The following is a 25,377-nucleotide window of genomic DNA, read 5'->3' on the forward strand; positions in this document are numbered from 1 at the left end:
CTTCGGTCCAGTTAGGCAACGGGAGCGGCGATGGCGCCTGCTCTGGAGAAGAAAAGGCCCCTCAGGAGGCTGGAAAGTGAATAAAGGAACCCGCAGAAAGAGAGAATAAGCATTTTTCATGCTTTTTTGTGTTTAATGCCATTTCCAAAAATAATGTGGGCCTCAGAAAACAGAAGGTAAAGATTTTTAAGAAAACACTCACACACACACACATGTGGACACGCAGACACACACATGCACGTACACAAAATGCCAGTTTGGGGAGGGTAATTGTGAATACCTGATTCTTCCCCCTCTTTTTTTTCTCCTCATCTCCCTTTAAAAATCTGCAAATCCATTTGCTAAACAGCTGCACCTCTGTAGTGCACAGATAACAACCTGGGCCAGACTGGCTTTGCAGCAGCGAGTGGAGGCAGATAGGCCCAAATCTCTGGCCCTTTTTTCAAAAATGCTAATGACGAAGGAACCACTTCCCTGGCCAAAAAACGCAGAAAAAAAAAAAGAAGAGAGAGGGAGAGAAGGCTCTTGTAGATCTGTCAATTGCTATTTTGACAGATATTTGCTTGTAAGTACACACAACACTTGTTCTCTGTGTCTTATCTGGTGCTGTGCAGAACACTGACCTACATTACATCAAGCACAATATAATGCACAAACATGCTCAGTTCAATAGCTTGTTTTTTTTTCTGTTGTTTTGTTGTTTGTTTTATTTTTTCCCACTCCCCCTCTCCTCTCTTTTTCACCTTAAAAACAGATGGATTCAAATGAAATGGCTGCAAATCCTACGAACAGAAGGTATTCTTTCTCAAATAAAACCTTGTGGCTTAAAGGGAGAATCTTCCGACCATCTCCGGATGTTTGATTGCTCCTCAAAGGCCCGAGCAACTGCACTCAGTGGAGGAGAGTAAATATTGGAAATATTGCCACAGCTGCTCATTCACTCTCTAGCTCCCAACACACACTCTTTGAAACACACTCTGCAACACATGACAACCATGGTACCAAGTGTGTATGAGACAGATCATTATAAAGCAATGCTGCGTTTATCCCAATAAAGGTAGTTTCTCTTTCAGCTTATCGACTTCCAATGAGGTCAGAAGTCAGTTGAGGAGCAGCAAAGCCTGAAGCTGGGAGAACTTCAGTGTCTCATACAAGCACACGTTATTAAAATGGATGATTTCCACCACAGAGTTTTAAACGGAGGTGCTTCAGTTGACAGATTGGCTCTCGAATCACCAGGGGCTGCATTACAGAAACTTCCTCACTATGAAATCCTCTCTTTATTTGTTTGGTAGCCATGGAAATGTGAGTTATTACCTGATTTAAAACTTCAGAATTTGTATTAGACAACAATTTGGACTTTTAGAAAAACAAAATACTTTCTACTACGTAGGCCTAGAATTTCATTCAGTCTGAAGTTTGAAATACTTTCCATTTAGTCATTTGGCAGACGCCTTTATCCAAAGTGACTTACAAGGGTACAGTGTAAGGCTAAGGCAGGGTAAGTGTAAGGAGTTCTTGCCTAAGGTCCTCTACTAGAGGTAGGCCATAGCCAGGGTCAAGTTCCTGGTGCAGCAACAACAGCGTTCTCAAGATAGTAGAGCTGACAACATACTTTCATATACTGACATTGTAAGATAAGTTGGCATTCGACTTACGTCACAGGTAAGCTGCCAATATTTGAAAAAGGAGAAGATAGTCTTGAATAAAAAGGATGATATCTGGTTCCACTGTTTAATTTTCATCACAATATGAGTCCAAAATGTTTATAGGAGTCCAGTGTACTGATCTATATCACTATCCTTATTTCTCTTTTGCCGTATATGCAGTCAAAGAGTAATGAAAACAATCTGCATGTCAAACTTTGCCTGAACCTGAATCAACACACTTACAGCTCAAGTCATTCTGATTAGAGTCAGAGCGGTGTGACGTGATTTAGTGTTTCTGTTTAATGATGTGATGTATTTGGCAGTTTTATGTTCATCACTGCCACTTTCTGTCTTTCTTTCAAATCATCTAAGTGATTGTGTAACAGTATTGATATCTAGATTTGTTAGCTTATGTGGCTAGTGTAGATTCGTGCTGTATAAAATAAACAATTTGTTAACTCATAATGGGACATTTGGACATAAGTGTCTTATAAAAACTGTGAAAACCTTTAGATTTTACCTTGTGACCACTCAGGGCCACATTAGTATCTGTAACTTTATTTCAGGTGCTCCTTTCAGCCACTCCCACCTCACTAAGAGATTGGCTTCACCTGTTCGGAGTCTATAAAAGCTAGTTTCAATCCAATTCATCCCTCTTTTTTGTGTCTGTCCTGGAAACTTGATGCATTGCAGACATTTCTTTTAGTTTTGGTTTGGTTGTGCAGTCCAAAATATACTTTTAATTCTTTACAAATACAATTTCAGTGTGCTCACAGTGATAATAAATTTAGGATCTACAGTAGAAATGTTTGTATTTCACCTAGGTCACAGTTTTATTTCCCTTCATTATACATTCATGACTGTAAACTATAAACTGACTGAACTGAAACTACTAATTTACTATTTATACGCTGCACTCACAAGTTGATCAAACTCGCTTGACAGATAAACAACAAAGTGACCACACCAGTATCTATAACCAGCCATTACTTCCCATCAGCTGAAGTTCTAGGCCTCAAAGGGATAATTACAGGTTCTGTTTTCACTGTTATTATCAGTTCACTTAATTATGTTGCGATATATTGGAGAATGTATAGCTTATTCCCACCTGCCAGTCCATCTTGAATATATTAGATCGTCTGTCTGTAGAACGTTTTATAGTCGATACCCTTTGGGATTTGACCCCACTTTATGTTGAATGGCAGGTGTGTTTCTAGGCAGCAGGAGTGGGAGGTTCAAGAAAGGTCTGTTTGTGTCTATATGTGTGTGCGTGCATGCAAATGTGCCAACTTTATGTTCTATACAGGGTGTATAGATGTTCACAGGTGAAAAAGGAATTCATTTTGTCAGTAAAAACTTAAAATGTAATAAATGTTGTTATCAAGCCATTTAACATGTTTTGCTTTGTTCTATGTCATTCTCTGTAAAAGTGGGAGACAAATAAATAGACAAGGGGACATGAAGTGTATTAGTCCAGTTTTGGGCATTCACAATCCTCTTTTCACAGCTTTTCTGTGGACATAAGTCGACATAGTTTATGTATTAAATATCTGACTAAGCTAAGCTCTAGAATAGGTAAACTTGGCAGTTCAATGTTTGGCCATAAATAAAAACTGGTGGCTTATCACCTTGACAAAGTAGTTAGAAGACTCATGCCGACATCCGATTCACCATTTTGAGCAGCTGGTTTTCGAAGGATGTGCAAAGAAAAATATTTACATAAAAACATTCATCCTATATCAGTTAAATCAATAACTACAAATGAGCTAACACTGTTTACACCTGCACCTCACCTCTCAATGCCTTTGTTTGTACTGTTGATTGTCTAATTTCTGACATTGAAATCTTGATGACATTGATAATGTGCAGACGATACATCAACAGGTTTTGTTCCCTTAGGCCAGTACTTTTAAAAAAGTAGTAGTATTATTAGCAGTACAGTGTTTTGAGAACTTCACAACGAGTTCAAAATCCCACTTGTCAATTTGAACATACTGTATTTCCATTTGAAGTTGTGTTTCTATTCAAGTCCACTCATCACTCTCCTTAAGGTTTATTTTTTGGTCATCACAAACTCAACAACTAAAGAAAATATCCTGCTGCTCTTTAGCTGCTAAATGTGGCACTTTATTCACCAGCTCATGCAGTAGGAGTCATCAAAAACAGTCTCCCAATCTTGGAGATCTAGTTGGTTTAACCTTATTATTTTTATTGCGGATTGTTTGCTTACACATTTTAACTTGACCCAAGAACATCATGCCTAACAAGACTTATTTTTAGAATGAAAATTCATCAGCAATAGTGCCCAAAGTTCTTCTCTGCTGTTATCAGCCTTTAAAAAGAAAATGTGATTTAATCTAGTTTACTGGAACAGTCACTTGGCTTTTACTAAGTTTACCACTTACCACACAAACTTTTCACTGCATGTACGAAATGTAGAATATACTGTCTGATTGTAAAATAATATATCTTATCCCATCCTATGTACATTTAAATATGTATCAGCGTTGTCTCATAGTCCACAAAATAACATAAAAAGCGGGGTGTTGGCCTCAATCAGTACAGGAGGCCTTGATATCGCATCTGAGAGAGGTTGTCGCTGCGTGCAGCCCACAGAAAGCAGACAAGACAGAGTAAACAGTTTGCTCCTGCGAACAGCTCGATGCCAATCAGCGATTAATGAGGCGACGCTGGAACCACCGGCTGAGAGAAGTTAAACTGAGCTGAATTAAGGAGCAATATCATCCCTCATGCAGGTGCTCGCCGAACGAATAACTGCTTTAATTACTGTTATTCAATCATTCGCTTTTTTCCTGCCGCATCCAAATACCACTCTGGTATTATCCCTTTTTCTTGTCAATTTACAAATGCCTATCACAGACGTCCTACCTACATGTTTTGCTCATGGCTCTAAAGCATATGCGACCTCTCGGAGGCAGAAAAAAACAAGAAGCAGCTCCCAGTCTTGAAGTGTGTATTGTAAAAGACAGAAAAGCTCAATAGCAAGGTGCAGTTTGCAGAGTCCCCCTGTTTGAATGGGTCCTTATCTTGGTTTACATACTCGGGGTGGAGAGGTTTGTGGGTGCCTTTGATGGGAAACATCTGTGTGTGATATGGGGGTTTGTCATGGATGGGGGAGGAAAAAGTGGGCGTCTTTGCACCTGCTTCGGTAGACTGCTCCACAATGCTTATTATTTCTGCTGGAGGTGCCTCGTGTTGTTTGTGCCATCACATACTGTCAACATGAATAGTATATACTGTACACAGACAGCACAACGCCTGTCAGCATTATTGATACATGTATGGAGTACGACAGTGTTGAAGTAAGGTCTCAAGGGTTTTAGTCAGGTTACACAGTACAACAAGCATTTGTCTGCTTTAGCACATGTAGGTGTGTAAGAGTGATGAAGTTTGTTGATGTCACCCACCAGCTTCAAGTTTTGCATAAGCTGTGAGCGAGTGAGAGTCTTTTGAGTGAATGCACACACGTTATTTTCACATCCAAACGAATCAATATTCACTGTTACGCCACATTTTATTCTTTACAGGAGGAGGTGAAAAACCTTTGACAACTTAGTCACTAGATGATGACTTGACACTGTAGCTTAAACATATTAGTTTGCTAGTGTGCAACATAGAGGGGATTCAGTGGCAGAAAGAAATTAATATTTACAGTGACGAAATGTATTTCTTGTGAGGCCGGCAGACAAACACTAATATATACTGTAACCAGACGGCCACGTGTCTGGTGCACACAATAAAAGATCAATACTGTATCATTACACTGATCATAAAAGGTAAGCAGGAATGCACAAGATCCTATAAAAATATAGTAATCCTCCATGTTAACACTACACTAATCAATATTCTTTACAGTGCTAATAGATCAAATGACTATGTGCTATGTGAATACAGTTGCTTGTAATGAATCCACCGATATTATCATCAGTTCCTCTCAGCTCTATAGAGCATTTTTGTGCCTTTAAACTTGCTGTTTTCATTGAATCGCTTCAGCTTTGCATCCTCTTTTATTGAAACCAATGCACACTACCTCTTCAGCACCAAATAGCATTTATAGCAGTTTAGAAGAAGCTGGTGAAGGAGCTGGTGCAGACCATACACAGAGCGAAAAGAAGGATGAATATTGGACTGGACTGTCTGCCAGCAACACGTCTGCAAATGACTGCCAACATTGCTGCATGTCTGCTAAATGTATAATTAACTGTTTCCTACTATGTTTTCTTTAACAACTTTACAAGGTAATGATACAGCATGGCAGTGTTGTGTTCACAGTTTGTTCTGCTGTCTACCAGTTCCAATAAAAAATAAATAAAAAATCAATCAATACTGCGTAAGACAGTTCACTTTTACAAATGTTGGGGCAACTGGGGAAACAAGGAACTAATAATTAAAAATCTAGCTAATGAGTGAACTTGTGCAGGCCCAATACTTGTACGTATGACAGTGATTTAATAGATGTTCAGATAATTTTGATATTTTAAACTAAAATTCATGTCAGCACTTTGTGCTTCTCTGAATAGTGACAAAAGTAAATTTCTTCTTAAGATGTCACTTTGGCAAATTTGAAGATTGAGGCTTTGGCTTGTCTTAAAATAAACTTTGTAATATATTCTTGCACAGAGGGAGGACTTGAATTTTGTGTTTTAGGAAGAGAGAAATGATTAAAGGAAGCAAAACCTCTTTCCGTCTTCATATTTGCACCCGAATTTTGTATTAAGACAGCGCTTATATGTAGCACTTGTCCTTTTACAGATTTATTCAACCAACCACAAGCAAGTATTTTCTGTGGCAATGGTGTGAATGAAAACATGAAGTATTTACTGCTTATGATTATTAAATGTGTAAACTCTATTTCTCTGTATTGTTACATTGACCTTTTTCACGTGAAGACAGAAATAATGTAGACGGTTCTCTCTGGGGAGAGCAGGGGAAGGCCAAGGCAGGCGGAGCACAATAGCGCTGTTGGATTTGAGTGGATTGACACAAAACAAACAAGGTGATTTCCCTCATAGTCAGAGGAGGGATCTATCTCTGTAGAGCTGCACGCTGACAAGTGCCGGTCCCCTGGGACGACAAATAGAGATGTTACTGCTCCACAGGGAAACAGGCGGCTTCCCTCCTTTCATGTTGCTAAACATGAGGCACGGTGAGCAAAGGAGGGAGGAATCTGAAAGGCTCGTTTCACTTTTGTGTATGAACACGTTGACTTGGAGTTAAATTAATAATGTAAGTTTCACTTAACGGAGAGCTGAGTCATGATTTGTTGAAATCATTCTGCAATTGTTGAGCAAAAGCTGTGCATTATGTGTGAGCCATACCAAATCGCACTACATTTATCTTACCACTGCACCTCCAGGGTCACTTGCGAGAAAAAATGTTTTCCTGGTGTAAAGATACTAAAACACATAATTTTCTTTGTTGCACAGGGTTTTTCAGACAAACCTCCCACATGCCTGCAAATGAAGGTGATATTTCTGTGTGACTGTCACAGATTTTTACTTTATTAAGGCTGTATTTTGTGTGATGTCTTCCTCAAACTGCAGGCAGGGGTAACTATTTAAAGCTTAAAGACTGCAATCCCAAGACATCCTGTACTGTGACATGAGTATAAGGCAGAAAATATGCTCGTTTTTATCACCTCAGCAAGTCTGTGATGCTTTATAAGAAAGTAAGCCAAACATCCAGGTTTGTTTGTACAGAACACGCCGTCGCATCTTCAGATGTTCTAAAAAATGTTCTTCCTGGTGTTAGAACATTGTACATATCCAACACTTAAATTTAATTTGGGTAAATAAGAGACATCATCAGTGTCTTACTTAGGAATGTGTGTCTTCTGTGCAGCAGCTCCACTTTGTGCTTTGTGCTGATAAGAGAGGTGGATTCCCAGGTAAAATCTTGCCACTAGCTTCAAACATGAATCAACACCTGATTGACACAATCTGGATACTTGTTTCCTCCTCAGCTGGCACCAGAGTTGGTGACGTGATGTGTCCGACCCTGGGGGTTTTCTCTTTGGCTTTTTGCCACAGCACAACCTCACAGGTGAGCTGGTGCACACGCCCTGTTTGCTCAAGGGGGCGTCATAGCAGCTCACGGGAAAACAAAGACCTCTGACTCCTTCATCCCTCTGGAAATCTCTCTCTCTCTCTCTCTCTCTCTCTCTCTCTCTCTCTCTCTCTCTCTCTCTCTCTCTCTGTCTCTGTCTCCTGCTTTACTATGAAACAAATGATTTTCTGTGGCTGATGACTAAGGAACACATGCCTGCTCAATGGGTTCTTGTGTGATCCAAAGACAATGACTTCCCCTCCCTGTTGTCAGTGCATCTTGTTCAGTCTTGGCAACATTTATCTTCAGACATTTTTTGCATTGTATTTTTCTATTGTTCATGGTCAATTTTGCAAATGAATGTTTATTCTCCCTCTTATTGAAAATTGAAAAACTATTTATTTCCTTTGTTTTGTAACTTTTTTTTTCCGATGATGGTTTGTTTGGTGAAAATAATTTCAAATGTACAATAAGAAGAACTACGGTCTTTGAATTTTTCCTCATATCATAAACGCTCTTCAGAAAATGTCATCTTTTGTTTAATGCTTGGCTGCATGGTTTGATGGCTGCTACTTTAATTTCGAAAGCCTCGTCATTTTGGCAACAATGCTGAGGTTTTTTTTTTTTTTTTCAGAAAGTTTGTCAAAAAGAAAATGTCACTCACATCAGAGAATCTTATCTAAGATACGTCTGAAACTTTGTACAGTAAATCTTGAGATTATTAAAAATGTTTTTATTAGCAATAAATAATAAAAGCCATAAGAACAAACCCACTGTTTCTCTGTTATGTTGGCTGAGTATGCACATTTGTTTCTACAAAACAAGCCAAACAGTCTTCATAGAAAATAAGATTATATGTACGTTTGTATTTATCGTCAGTCATGTCACTACAAGCAGAGATATTAAAACTCATGTGCTAGATATACCGTCCGACTGCATTGCACCACATTAACTGAACTAACTATGGATTGTCAGAACATTTTGTACTGACCTTTCCTCCAGCAGGTTATACAGTAGTTTTCATTTAGACTGTGAAATATCTCAACATTTTCTCAGTGGATTAACACAAACGTTTCTATAGATACTTTTAGTTTCCATATTATTTACTGATTTTGATCACTTGACCTTTGTTCTAGCTCCACCATGAGATTTTCATTGAATTTGATTCTGCGGTCACAGCCTTAGCTTTTCACCCAGTGCCACCATCAAAACTGAATTCTGTCCAGTACTTTGGTTTATGACAAAATAGCTGCAAAATCAATGACGCTTATGGTAAATAAACAAACAAAAAAAACTTGCATATTGTTAACATTATACCTGCTAAACAACTGTTATTGTTGTTGAGCATGTCAGCATCCTGACATCCTCATTAGCCCACAGTACTCCTGTGCCTAGTTAAAGCCTCACAGCACTGTAGATTCTGATTTTAACTACAGTAAGCAACATACTCATGACAATTTGCAAACAAGTTTACTGTACTTGTAGGCATCACATCCAACCCCCCCCAGTCGTCTCTTATTTACTTTTGCCATGTTTACCAGTCATTTAGGGTCAAATGAAATCTAAATAATTAGATGCAAAATAACTGACACACTTAACAGGTAGAAACTGAACCATCTTGCAGCATCTGGAATTCACATGACTGCATTTTCTTACTGTTCACATGCAGCAGACTAATGGGTCCATGGGAAGAGGCATCGGTGAAGTTTGAACATCAGTGTTGAGCAGAGTAATGGGTCCATAGGAGAATGAGTCAGGGCCACGGCATGCTGGAGACCCAGCCGTCTTTCTCATTCTCTAGTGCAGTGTTGCACAAGCCTGCTGAGAGTACAGTGTCATTACAGCTCCCACAAACATGTGGAGACAGGGGCTCCTCATTTAGCCAAACGATCACTTAGCTCCAAAGCTGTGATGAGACACTGAAGCCCGTGGAGAGCAAGAAGTGTTTGAGGAGTTATTCAAACATTTGCAAAGCCAATAACTCCACTAAATCTACCAGGATGCCTCGTATTTACATTTCATTCTCTGAACCCTCCCCCACAAAAACAATAACATGGCATCTGAAAAAAATTAGCCCTAAATAATTTAATGGCATCCTCTTTGAATCTCGGTTGGTGTCAAGTTTAGACATTAAGCATATTGAGTTTTGGATGGAAGTTTATTAAATGCAATTGTGCTGATGAAGAAGAAATTGTTCTGCAGGCATTAAGCAGAAAACCGCAGAGATTATAAGATGAAAAATGTCTTTTAAAGGTGTGAACCCACAGAGCAGTCGACACCCTACAGGAGCTCAGGTCTACTTTGCTCTTCAGGTGCTTGTTTTGATTTACTCTTAACAGCAACCTCCTTTGCTTCAGTCATTACATCTTCCATCAAAATAACCTGTGTACCTAAAAACATTTAGGAATGTCGGCATGACCGAGCTGAGGCAACATTTGACAGAAATGTGGCTCAAAAAAGACACTTTCTTTATTTCACTGTGGCGGTTTTGTTTATTCAGCACCAGAATTCATCCAATATCTTATCTCAACTCCACATTTCGACTGTTAAAGTCATAAAAATGAAAATATTTTTCAATGACTTCATCAGCTATATACTGGAGAGATGTCCCCTTCTCTGTGATGCCATGAACAACACATTTACATTTTTGTAATATAGGCACAGAAAAAATGCAGCACATGAAGCAATTATTCAGTCATTGGTGTATATCAAAAACTACTGAACGCTGCAAATCCACTTCAACACGCTAAATTGTGGTCATTTGTCAATACAGGGACCACTTTGGATTTATGGTTGCTTAGCTAATCACTCTGCAATTGAACATAAATCTAGTCCTAAAACACTAAAAGTTAGGAAACAAAAGCAAACTCAAACAAAACACAGATAAGACGAAAAAACAAACAAATTAATTGCAACAAAGAGAAGCATGACAACAAGTACAAAAACCTGGATTGTTGTGTTGTGAAAAACTGCTTTAATAACGCTTTTATATTTGCACAAGAGACTGATTTGATGTCAGACGAGTGAGCTGAGTCATACTGCAGCCGTGAGATTCACATATCTGAACACCAAACTGCATCACCAGGGAACGAAAGATCCCATTTAATATGGCTGATGTGAATGGTTTCCCATAACAGATTTTCAGTCTTTATAAAGTAAGAGAGATTTAAATGAACATGCTAGTCGCGAGACTGGTGGCAGAAGATGCAACACAACAAAAATATGATCTCCATGTCAAAAAGAGCAGTTAATAACGAGCTTCCAGTGTTTCCTGTTAGAACCTCCTGAGAACATCAACGCTGTGAATAAATTAATACAGTTTAGAAGTGTTTCCCACTACATGACAGGGCAAAAGTGGATTTTTATAAACGTGGTTTTATTTATGTAGTACTTTTAATTCCAGGTGGAAGCACATTACAGAGACAAAGAAATGGACAGAATACCCAAAATAAAAAATAAGAACAGTAAACACAATCATAAATATTTTACACAGTATTATTTTGTCTGTTAGGTTAATGTTTGGACTGTTTCCAGTCTTTATGCTAAGCTAAGCTAACTGGTTACTGGTTATTGTTGCATGATGTGAATGGAATTTACTCTTTTATGTAACATTACACAAGAAAATGAACATGTAGTCCCCAAAAATATACCCAAACAGATATTAGTCTTGTTGAGATGGTTAAAGAAACCTTGTTGCTTCTTTTGGAACAAAAATGGAGATTGGAAACCAAACAGAGCGCAGCAGCATGTACTGTACGTACTGTTCCACAAAAACTCCTCTTCCATATTTAATTAGTGTGCGCCTTCAGGCAGGATGTTGTGTAGATGCAGCTGCAGCAGAGGTATAGTGGGTCTCCAGCAGTTTGTTGGAACACTGCACAGACTGTTGGGTAGACTCAGAAACGGGATAAGATCACTGTGGTGGATGAGGAGAAACAACCAGCATCCTCTACGCCATTTTAACGATGCTCTGTCTTCCAATATGGTGACTCTGAGGCAGAGAGAATCGAAATAAAAAAAAACATCTATTAGGCTAGTAATTGCTGCACGATTAGCAGACGTGCTGCTTGGCATGGCTTTAGGTTTTTCTGCAGAGTTTGGAAGAAATACACCTACTGGTGCCTCCTGATACAATAGAGCTGCCTGGGCGGCCATACATCCTACATGTCTTACTCCCTTTTCCCCTCTCTTTCTCTCTCTCTCCACCCACCCCTATGGGTCTCTCCTTCTATCAATCCTTCCCCCTCCTCTGCCTGTCTGGACTGGGACCAGCTGGCTTCATTAGGGGCCTCCTCCATTCCACATTCCCTGGTTTTGTCTGTTGCACATTTTTTGACTGTTTTATCTTAAGCACTGTCCATCCCCGAACCCTCATACATATTTTCTTGGCATTTCTGCAGCCACACAACTGGCTTCTAATGAAACAATCCATGTGTCCATTGTACAGCTTTTCTTTTTTTAATTAATCTTTGTGTCTGCCACCTCTTTTTTCGCTTTTGGATCCCCATTGTTTGCAATCACCAGGAGTGAATGAATTTTAATGGCTTGAGAGAGCTGCCGTTGGATTTTCAGGCAGTAGTTTGAAAGAATATCCAAAGTCAAACACTACCTGTGCAGTTTTCAACTTTATATTCCTCATCGTCGAAGTATAATGTTAAAATTAACTTGATTAACCATTCCAAAAGCAATAAAAACAGTTTACAATGACCTTCTTTACCCACCAGCTTTTTAAAATTCTCTCTGAATCCACATAAAATCTCTTAAAAGCTCCCATTATGACTGAGAAGTCAAACAGTATTTTCTGTCACTGTGTTTCTGTTTGATTGAGCTCTCTTGTTGGATGACATCCTTCTTTGATAGATACACCAGTGACTTACTCACCCTGCTTTCTCCAGTTTGTCATTATTTGGTTTGGAGGGATAACAGGACTGGTGACTAGACCGCAGATGGTTCTGTTGATTGTTTCTTGATAGGGTAAGGTTGATAGGCAGATGGCACAGGGAAAACTGATGTCTTCAATGGGCAGAAAACAATGCAGTCTAAGAAGTTGCACCATATAAGTCTATCGTATAATTTCACAGCATTACTTGTAAAACGTTGGCTGACAAACAAAACCCCTACTGGGTTAAGGAGAACTTAGATATGCTTCTGCCCTTAAACCCAAACAAACACATACTCCTCCTCATACATTATTACTGACATGCTGACGCTATTTTGACATTTTTGACTCTGGACTGTTTTGTCCACTTAGATGCTGCAAGGAATTCATTCGAAATTATGGATCCCACATGTGGGGGTGCCGTCATTATCCACTGAAACAAAAGGTTGAGTTTAAGCAGCTTATTAGATTAAATGATGCTGCAATAATAAGCATGCTATTTTAATCTTAATAATTATATGACTTGTATGTGAATGGTCACTTGTAGCTAAACCCATCATCATCTTACACAGTACCCCTCAGTTGTGCTCAGAAGCATTTTTCAGCTCATTGTTTAAGTTTTCCAGCCTCACTGGTTTTTCACTGGCTGTTTTATTCAACACAAAAGCCCTAAAAATCCATTGACACCACTTGACTAGAACCAAACAACAGACAGCCACAGATGAATATAGTGGATTTTTTTAGCAGGTAAAGAACCAGAACATGCTGACAAGTCACAAACACTTTGATACTGAACATATCAATCACATGATTTGAAACTATTAAACATCATTGAGCTTTTTTATGATAATATTTTAGAAGGAGACTGTGGTTTGTCTTACTAGAGAAAAATAGTGAATACAGACACTTTTAAACAAAACCATGATCTTTCCTAACCTTAACCAAAGTGATTTTCTTGTCTTAACTTAACCACACAGCACTACAGAGTGAGACTTTAGTATGTGGTGTGTGTTTCACCACCTACTTGCAGCTTTGTTAAGTGTGGCACATTCTCTACAAAAACTTAATTGCAATGTAGTCTAGTTGCATAGGAACACACTTTTTAGGAGGCAGAGTGGCTCATTTATTGGGCTCATTAGTTTTTACTTTTACCAAATCTTAAAATGTTTTCTGACTTTTGAAACTCCAATTAATAAATTTATAATAATAAAAGTTTGTTAGTTTGGGAGGGATTTAACCTTTTCTAACGGACATGCACGATAAGACCTTTGTGCATAATTAGTACATCATTTGTATTTTTCCCTCATTTACCTCATTAGTTTCTGTAATGGAAACTTGTGTTAGATGTCATGTTAACAGCCTGATTGTGGGTTATAGTTCATGAGAAAAACAGGAACAGACATATAATAGCAAAATGTACTGAAACATAATTGTTTTGTTTAATACTAAATAACAAATGTTTTAGCATCAACCTACAAAAGCTAATGTCTGTGTATGTATGGTGATTAACCGGACACACATCTCAGTATCTACATGACAAACAGTGTGAATGTTGCATTTGAAATAGGATTTATCCTCTAATATCCTATAAAACAATGGGCGAAGCCTTCTCTCTTGTTCTACTTTTTGTTGGTGTTGCATCTTGCACGAGGCTGCCTGGTGGAAAGATTTAAACTGATGCTTTATTTATGGTGTGTCATTGTTTATTTATTTGATTATTTTGTAAATTATTTATCTATTGAATTATTAATTCTTCTTCATGACTTTTTCTTCCATTATTCATGACTTAATTTGAGATTATTGCATCAAGATGCCGCATTGTTGCAGTGTTGGGTCGCCTTTTCACATCAAGTCAGACAAGGATATTAAATCTACCTCTCCGGCTATTTTTTGTTGAAGTGAAAGAAGTAGAAAAATGATCCTGAAAGCTTGCTATTAACATACAAACTGCCATCACATCAGAAAGAGGAGGAATGATTAGCCTCACGACAACCACTGAATCAGCCCTTGATTGATCATCTAAAGACAAGCGCTGCAGTAGAAATAGCAATCTAGTCTACAGCAGATACAGTAATGGGCAGCCATTGTGCAATGATGCACATTCTAGTACAAGCGTTGCTGCACCGGAGATGCTGCATTGCTCTTAACCTGGAGATGAACTGTTCAGCATAAGGAAGTATGCACTATACTGTGCTGCCATGTTTAGATTACAGGGAGCACAACAAACATAGGTTTAGTTCTATATACATGTAGAATAACTTCTGACTGAGAGTTAGTTGTACAAATGTTGTGTATACATTTGTATAAATTAAACTGTTTCCTGAAAGTACATATTATACATTGTATATTTTGTTTTATGGTTTTAAACTGAGTAAAATATGATATTTAAACCTAAGACTAAGTGGTTTTGTGGCCGCTTCACTGTTTCGAATTAAACTATTATAGATGTTCTCCTGGCATATTTCATATAATTGAAGAATTTGATTTCTTGAATTTAAAATAAAGTCCTGTGAGTGTGAACAATGCCTGAGTTTGAGCAGGGTGTTTCAATAGAGGTCAGTGAGTTTTACTCTAAGAGGTTAATGTAACATGATATAAAAAAAAAAAAAAGGAGAAGGATCGACTGTTAGAAATTCACACAGCTAAACTAAATCTTTTACAATTGAAACTTCACATTATTTTAATTTCGGAAAACTGAATCCAGCTCATTTCATGAAATTTTATTAAATTCCTTTGAGAAGTGATGCTTGAATAAACCAACCTGGATTAAGCTCAAAGGCATCGTAGATATGATAATTTTATCATTGACAGCATTTATTCACCCTGTATATCCATTAACTGTTGGCTTCTGTTCTATTTTTATGTAAATCTGTAATCTGTGTAAACATTAGCCGTGCAGCATACATAGATTTTATACAGGAGACTTTTAAGCTGAAACTGAAAAAACATGAAGTCGTCTGCATGAGCGTCATTATACTGGGGATGTGGAAACTTTTCACACTTATTCTCATCTCTATTAGCTGCTTTTAATCTTAAGTAGAAAATTGCATTCCACTGTTGCATCCATTGCCACAGTCAGTGTTGAGAAAAGCATCTGCAAAAGGCTCTTTAAGATGTAAATATAAGTGTGTGCTGTTCCGAAAGGAAATCAATTTCCTTGCTTCTTATGTAAATATAAATAATCAAAATTTTGGAGGCTCTCTTGCATTGTCAATCAGTTCTTGAATAGCGCTTTGCAAAGACACCCTGAACACTGATAACATAATCTCTGTATCAAAGAATACACATATTCTTTGGGACCTTGTATATTTTAAAAGCCCTGTGTTTTGCTGTGCACATTACTGACAGTTCAATTCATATCAGTCGACATCTCTTAAGCGCTTCATGCCGAATCAAGACTGCCGTGTTATCTGAATTGGAAGTGGGAAACTAAAGGAACCTGTCATGTTGCATTCAGAGGGAAGAGGTGTGTGCATCAGTGTCTGATGTATGTGCAGCAGAGATAACAGTCCCATAGCAGCACGCTGGGGCAAAAGGAATATTCCTCTTCATCACTCCAGCGCTGCCACTAGTACTGTGACACAGATAATAACTGTTTATATGCAGCCCATCTCAAAGCAGCAGCATCCTTTAAAAACCTCTCAGGAAGCGATCTGTTCTCGTGCAGTACACCGTGTCGGGTGGTAACATGTCAGATGTTGGCAAATGATGTTGTCACATCTTTAGCTGTTCTTATCAGGATAATCCAAGAATACCACGGCTTATGCATTTATATTTCTCCCGACATTAAATCCAGTTAATGGATAAAATAGTCAACGTTGGCTTCTGTAGATCAGGTTAACAGAGGACTGCAATGACCTGAAAAATAAGACCAATCATTCACTATGATGAATCATAGTACATATTACTGCAGTTTCAAGCTTGTCTATAGCATTTTTAAACTTGTTTGCGAATAGTTATTATAATTTATTAATTCTTTTTGAACTATTGTATTTACTTCAAGGATTTAATTGGCATTTCGGGGTGAGCTCTCGTCTCTGTGACACTGCGCTGTTGAGACTGTCCTTGAAACCCTGCACACTGATGGCTCCACTCTGCACCTGTGCCTTTTCTTACAATGTGAAATTAAAGGAATGCAGCGGTTTATGTGAACTGTTCTTCACCATCCATCTCAGTCAAGTCAAATCAAAAACAAATGGTTTTAGATGAGCCCACACACACAATAACACATTACATTGACGATTTGAATCCTAGCGTACAGGTTGTGTCACTGAACATAGATTTTCCATCTAAAATCTCTTAGTTTCAGTTAATGTTACAGTTTTTGTTTTTAATTATAGTTTAATTTATAGTTATCAGTGATAGTAGTAATGTTGATTTGTTAACATTATACAGTATATTGTCATTTTTAATTGTGGTCCATTGACTTTTTTATATATAATGTACAGTATGTTTGAACATTTTATGTGACGACAGTGAGGCCCACAGTGAACTCTCAGATAAAGGAAGCTCTTTGGTGGGAAATCATCTTTTACCATATCATAAAATTAAGTAAAACCACCTGGAGGATGAATTTGAGGTTGGTAACCAACTATCTTCAGAGAAGAAGATACTTGGATGAGTTAACAAGAAGGACGTCCAGTTGCCATGACTCAAGTTTCAGATAACTTCACCTGGACGACTGAAGATCTTCATCAACATTGATCACCACGTCTACAACCAAGTGAGTGGTGGGGAATACTGATAACCGATGAGTCTTACTGAATCTTACTGATGAGTAAGAAATTTGACTTAGTGTTTTCAGTCAATGAATTATGAATTTCATGATTTAAAATATGGATAACCTCCACTGTGCCAGTTACTGTGTGATGTAGATCTTTTACAGTATAAAGTCTAAAGAGCAGTAAAGAAATTAACGAGTTTCACATAAATCAAACGCCCCCATGTGTCCTCATGTTATTTCCCACACGCATGAAAAATGGCATCTCAAAAACTCTGCATTTAGCATCTTAGAGGAATTGTACATACATTGAAAAAACAACCCTTTAAATGCAGCACAGGGAGACCTGCGATCATTTCCTCATGGGGCTCTTTATGAGTGACAGGGGACTCGGGCTCTGGGGTCCAAACACCCCTCACACCCACCTCACATACGAGCCTGATGTGCTTTGTATGAACGCATGTGCTTTCACAAACATCTGCCTTAATGAGTCTTCCCCCACACTTCTCCCCTCAAACTTGTGATTGACTTGACAATAAAAAGTAGATGAAACTGTAAATCATGAGACGTATTGTAAAATGTACTTCTGTCTTCCTGTGCTCCATAATGAAGTAGTCATTATGATTATTTTATAGGACCCAAGTTTTTAAAAACTACAAGAATGCATTACTCTGCATAATGAACAGATGTTGTGGCAACAAGCACATACATTATGCATAAAAAATTATTTCAATTTTGATTGTAGACGCTGATTTATTGAGACAAGTCTAGCTTACAACAGTAATGGATTTAGGATGTGCTTTTGTTGTGTTATTTCCATAATTAATAATAGGGAGGCAGCACATTATATATGCTTTGTATTCATAAAGATGAGAGAGCTTGAGTTATAACAGATAAAACACTGCTTGCTGAACTTAAAACCACAGCGGATTAATTATACATAAACCTTAAAACCTTTTGAATGAAAAATAAGGAAATAAAATTCCCTTAATGTCTTATTTTTTTGTTGTCAGTGTTTTATGCTGAAGAGAAACAGCAGAACTGATAAGATGACATAAAATGACGGAAAAGGGAAGATAATTACCACATCATGGAGCGCTGTACATCGACAGGAAATCATCCCCCAGAAGCGAAGCCAGGCTCGTCCATGTACTTATTTGAGAGCTATATTAGAACTTAAAGTAGCAGGACATGTGTGTTTTAGTCTGTAACAGTCCACTTATACATGTTAAATGCTTTTAAATGCTCAGTTGTTCAAGTGGACGCACGTGTGTTTACATGTCTCCGTGTTCAGCTGTGTTTCTGCATCGAATGCCACCAAGACAAGCCTCTCTGTGTTTACTGTCCATGGCAAAAAATAAATAAATAATAAACTTTATTTATATAGCACCTGCCTTACAAGAAACACAGCTAAATAAGACGCTAATTCCTTTGTGTGCTTTGCTTGTCTGAAAAATCTATTAAATCATTAATGAGGGACAGTGTTGCACTGGGTGACACTACGTGTCCTTCACTATGATGAACATACAGTTGTTTTATTTTCAGTTGATCATACACTATAGAATCACTATAGAGCACAAAATGTTTCTTATACACACATACATTTTAAATCTTACTGTATTTTGACTGGATGTGTTGCTTATTTTTCTTCAGAGGGAACAAATATGGTTGAGTTGAGGGATGCAGTCAGTGTCAGGAAATCAGAAACACTTTCATGGCGTTATTTCGACATCAAGACATCTGTAGAATAACAGCAACCTTGAAGACAAAGTAGATTTAGGTAGGTGGTTGTTTTGTATTTGAAGTTTCAAATGAACAATGTGACAAATAGTGAAACGTCTCACAAGTCACCAATCATCATTCCAAAACATTCTACTAGTGTTTTTCTTTTTCATCTGCAGCTTTTAAAAAATATTTTGACCAAGTGATGCTAAAACTCGAAATGCTAAATAATAATAAACCTATGATTTCCATTCGCAATCGTAATAAAGTAAGTAAAGTAAAATCATAAAGCCACCCAGTATAAATTATATCTTTCATATCGGACACCAACTGACTGATCTCCAATTCTTTATTAAATTAATATCAGCCTGATAAATTAATACTTGTGCTGAATATGGTGATATCTGTTGTTTCTGAGCTTTTAATTTGTTCTGCACATGCACTGAATTCTAATCACTTGAAGACTACATCTCGAGGTTTATTGTGGTAAAATGAATCAGACTGGCTGTGCCATTTGTTCATCTTCATCCTCGTCCTCGGCTTCAAGCGACCCGGTGTGACCCTGTCCAGGACCGACACGTCTGAGTGTTTCTCTGCTGGACGCTCAGATGCAGATGTCTACCAGATGGAGCAGAACCTGGTGGAACAAGTCCAAGGGTCTGGTACATGAGGAGTTACATGAAGTGAGACGGCGTTTGGCTCCACACAGTAGAATTAATGATTTGAAGACACATAGTTGGTGAATAATTGATTCCAGCCCTGAGGATGGTTAGGAGCTGAGTAAAAGACTAATAAATCATTTGTGGTGCTGCCAGTTGTCACTTTCAATTATTTCTGGGTTTGTGATAAACTGCTGCACCTGCCAGCTGCTGGTCCTACGATTCCTTGGAGCAGAAAGTGACGACTTTACCCAAACTTTGCTCTCTGCCATGCCTGACACAAACAGCTGCCCTTTAGGTGGCAGGGTGTGTGTACACAAGGAGACGAAACTATAAAATAAAATGAAGACGCAGGATTACCTGTCAGGATCTAAATACCTGTACATTAACATCATACATTAAATTTTGAATAATTACATTTTCCAAGAATCAAAGAGTCACAGGAATGGACACCTGAATATCACTCTGTCTGTATGGCTGATGGGCATCTCATTCCAAAACCATGGGCATTAATATGCTGCTGTAACATCCCCCACTCTTGTGATTCCAGACTTCTCTCCAGATGTTTGAACGCAGAAGCAGGAATTTGCTCTCATTCAGCCACAAATCAGGAAAAAAAGGCAAATTATTTCCATGAACTGTTATGCAAATATTAGAAGCTGGGTCCTAAACATGGTGATGCTACAGTAATTCTCCATGTGGGTGCCGTTAAATCGTTGGTGGTGTAACAAGTCTAAAATCTCAAATGATGAAAAACAGTTTAAAAGGTGATGGAAATACACAGAAATGAGTGTTTAATCCATCAATTTGAGGAACTTTAAAGAGCAGAAGCTAGAGTAGAGGGACAAATACCTGAAGTCAGGTTGTCACTGAGTTGCTCCTTCAGCATTTAAGATTAATAAATGGTCGCCTGCTGCATTGTAGGCTGCTCAAAAAGTATCTGTAATCATAAGATGTGTGGGGAGAAATCAAGTGTAGGAAAATGTAGAAGCTTGAAAACACAGTATAGTTTAAAGTATGAAGTCATCGTTGCTTTTTCTTTTTCTGTCCTACTTGATTGACTGACTGACGGATGGAGACTGATTGATTGATTGAGTTGTTTTAGGAGCCTGGTGCAGTGAAAATGTGATAATTCACAAAATAAATAAATAAAATCGGGTCTTTCACCTCCTCCCACGTCTGACAAGTATAAATCCAGCTGATTAACACTGTTGTACATTCACATATTGCCTCATGTTTATCTGAACAGATTGCACACTGTGACATTATGAGAATAGGTCTGTAGGTGTAAGATGTCTTTTTAATTTGGTGCTGCATTGTTAGCATATGTGAGATGTGACCAAAATGCTCACGTGGTGTCACATGTTTAAATGAGCCTAATGCACATTGTACTACAAGAAAGACCTTGTCAAGTGAATAATTAGAGTAGCAGATCACAGCTTTCTCCTGGGAGAAGGGCTGGTCGAGGTAAACTAGGTGCACAGCACAGTTCATGCTGCTTGAATAAGGAATTTTAAAAACACCCAGTTGTACCAACAAATATTGTGTTTTTATTCTGAAAATAATTTGATCAATGCTTGTCCCTCTAGTGTCTATTAGTCATTCCGCATGGGGCTAGTACAGTCTGAGAACAATCAGTGATTTGTAATTGCTGAGATCAGTGGTGTTTTTTTTTTTCCTCTCAGTTGCTTTGGGATTATTTTTTATTTAAAAATCATTATTTCTCAGAACACTGTGAAATATTCTGCTGAACCCCGTCTTCTCACAACAGTGTGAGCATCCTTCATTGCTTTACTACTGAAACATGTTTACTGTACTTAAATATTAGAAAATCAAAGTGTGTATGGTAGATGAAGTTTCATTTATGTATTGTTGCTGTTATATTATATAGGAGAATTAGCGTTTTTTTCAATATATGTTGAGTTTTCTTCAACCAAAAAAGTACATTTAACTGAAACATCCTCATTACATGATTACATTCGCTTGTTTAGTTGTATAGGAGCATCATTTTTGGGAGAAGGGGCGGCACTTGAACATTAAAAGTGTGTATTATTCCTCAAGTGGCAATACACTACAGTAATTATTCATTTTATTAACTTTTGCTAAAGAGTTAAGAGTCAATAAAATAATTTGTTAAGTTGCTAAATTCAATCGATGCTGCTATTTTGTCAACATTGTGAAGTCAACAATTGGCAACAGTCAGAACATTAACCCATTAGCACTGTTGAAAATACACTCAGCATTCAGCATTTGTGTTGAAGCTCCTGTTAAGTAATTGCTATTTTGGTTATATTGCAGAGTGATAACATTGCATTTGACAGCTGATAGAGAGCAGGGAAGCACTAAGTAGACAGTGGTGCCGTGTGGTCCATCTGTGAAGAGGAACAGAGAGACGGAGGCAGAGTGTGAGGCAGCCCCCCAGGGGCCCCAGACAGCTCAAACAGCATTAGCAAGAGGTGTCCCTGCCTTTACCACAGCTTTCATGCCTCACTCCTCTCCCAACGCAAATCAGAGGCAACATAAGTTATCCATTTGAGATATTGAGTCGATACGGAGATAAAGCCTGCACTTATGAGCCGCATTCATGAGAAATATCAGCAAGGGACCCGCAGCCTGTTCATCTGTCTCCCACATTAGTGCGAGCAGGCGTTCGCTGCAGGTGGCATAAAATATTAAAAGGATAACCTCGTTTTGCTAACTGACCAGAGCAAAGTTGTCACATGTGTCCTCAGGTTGCGTGAGGTCTCTCACTTATTGATTTCTCTCCCTCGTTGTTTTCTGTTGGGATCCATGATTCAAAATAGTCCCTGAGGCCTCTAACTCACCTTATTAAGAACTGTATAACTTCTTTATGGCTTTTCTGTGGGGATGGATTGTTTTATTTTTAGCAGCTGAACAAATGCACTGGAGAAAGAACGCTGCAGTATAACCAGAGAGTCGGTTTGTCCGTATGAAACCAGTACAAACTGGTAAAGGCATGAATGCATTAGAGCAAAGTGAGAATCACTCGAGATCATACTGTAAGATACTCTGATGATAAACAGGACTATGGTAGACATAACATAGGTAGGATACATGTAGTGATTTCTAATATGTGTTAGCTGTGAGAGAAGCCTCTTGGAGAGCACTTTTTACCCTCCACAGAAGTTGGAGGCACACGATCTGATTCACAGCGTTAATTGCTGGCAGTGGATCAGCAGCACAGAGAGCTGCCAGAGCAGCCCGGACACGTGACTGCCTGGGAAGCGTTGACGGGGCTGATGGGTTTGGATTGAGTGGCAGCTGAGGCAGGCAGGGGTTGAGGGGGGCTGTGAGTAGAGGAAATAAAGTGGGGGGAGGACTGTGTTCTGGGGGAGGAGTTGGTGGGCAGCGGTTTGGGATCTGAGAGGAACAACAGCGTTGCTCCTGTGCGTCTGCTCCCTGACACTTCCCTAATCTGATAACGGATGAGGACAGGTTGCCTTCGCTGTACCTGGCAAGTACCTTCCCCAACCTGCACAGGCGGATTTCAGTGGATAAGGCCAGGCTTGGCAAATGCTGGCTTCCTCTGGAGAATAGTTAAAGGGTGATTAATCATTGTTTAGGCGCAGAATGCGCAGGGAAGAATGGGAAAGCGGCGTTCCACACCTCTGAAGCAATTAATCCCTGTGATCTCCACCAGGTTTGTCTTGTAGATAAGTCAGGGTACAAAACTGTTCCTAATTTATCAACCCAGTCATGCCATCCAGCATAAAACACACAATTTATTTCCAATCATTTATAGTCAAATTTTAAAAAGAGTGACTTTGCCACATCCAAGTGTGCCTTATATTAGCTTCATATAAACTAAGTACCCCAGATTACAATGGGAATCTTGTTTTATTGTGCACATCTGGTGGAGTCACAATACATTTTCACATTCACTGTCTGAATTTTTGAGTGATTGTGGCATAAATCATTTTGCTAATCAGAAACATAAGTGACATGAAGGCATCTCCCCTCTTGGAACAAAGGAGCAACATATGGCTCTAAAAGCACTCAGGTCTTTTATTTCCAAGGTATATAACCTGTGCATAAACCAATATTATTGGACTGATTTGCATTTTTCTTTCATTCTGGGCTCTTTTTCAGATCTCATATCTTTGCAGATGACTTCAATAATGGATAAGAAAAGCATTTCTCCCTCGTTATATATTTGATTCTCAACTTGAGTGCAGTTAAGCAAACCATAAGACTCGGCTCAATGGATGGTTGCAAGGTGAATTATGATGCCATACTTTGTGATTTGAAGAGTGCACAGACCAACATATGCACGATAGATTTATGTAAATATGTGAGCAACCACAAAAAGTACAGTTCCTTCCTCTAATAAACTGCATTAACACATAAACCAAAAACGACATTGATATGACAAGAAGAATTCTTTTATTACGAGTGGGTTCTCTCTGGATGTCTCTGCATTGCTTCCAAATCATATTTGCCTCCTAAAATGGGAGGGGGGGAGACACACATTCTTGCCAATAATAGTAAAATGGCTCCTGTTTTAATTGCATCATTACGTACCCAATATCAGCGGCCTGCCTGCCAATATCAATATTGCCATAACATGGGTGGAATATAGATGACCCAGGGTATGCGTGGGTCTTTCATGAGTGCCGCCATGCCAGGCTCATCCCATTGCCCGCTGTGCAGGGAATGGGAATGTAGGCCGGATAGCAGCTCGTCTTTCTAATGTCCCCCCGTATTCCCTTAATTGCTGACGGATCTTGTTTGGATTTTGATGGCGGCTTGGAATCTGTGGTTGCTACACATAGGAATTGATAGGTCTTGAGGGAAACATCATGTTACTATCTGTGTGTGTGTGTCTGTGTGTGAGTGTGTGTGTGTCTGTGTGTGAGTGTGTGTGTCTAAATCTGTGTTTCTGCATCTGTTGGCCTGTACGTGCAAAGATCAACTCTACTGAAAAATCACAAGGCGGAGGGCTCTGCATAATACATTTATACATCACGATGATGTAACTAATATAAATGGGGGTCAGTGGGATCAGATAGGCTGCATAGGGACACACAGAGCAGCTGGTTAACGGATGATGACAACACACAGCGTCTCCTGGACCTATTTGTACAGGCTCTGACTTTTCAATAAGAGAAAACACTTGATAGATCAGAGGAAGGTAAAAAATAAATACGTTTCTTATTCAGAAATGCTGCACATATGGCACGCCAACAAACTTAACAATTAGTAACGGCTTTGATGAAGGAAAATTACATCTTGTAGGTCCCACTTTGAATGCACTTCACATATTCATATTAATGCATTCAGGACTGGAGAATGAAAGAGAGTTTTCCTGTTTAAATATTTTATTCTAGCTTAAAATTTAGCCCATAATTAGAGCTCCCTAATGGCAAGAGCATCCAGTTTGTCCATTTTAATTAGATTGTGTTTAACTATTAATTATGTATCTTTGTGTCATATAGTTTTGATCCTAACAGATGGTGCAAGGGTTAGTGACAGGGTAGGGATGGGTGATGGTTTATTTACCTACATTCTGTTCATGAGATCTACTGTTTGCACTAACGCAGCAGTTGTTCACTGAATGACCAGGTCAGGTCACTGTATTCTGTGACCTAGGGTAGTAATCCAGTACCGAACAGGGTAAGATGTGTAGTACAATATTTGCACAGAGCTAAGATAAGCATGCAT

This window comes from Anabas testudineus, chromosome 16, assembly GCF_900324465.2.
Source record: "Anabas testudineus chromosome 16, fAnaTes1.2, whole genome shotgun sequence".
Classification (NCBI taxonomy): domain Eukaryota; kingdom Metazoa; phylum Chordata; class Actinopteri; order Anabantiformes; family Anabantidae; genus Anabas; species Anabas testudineus.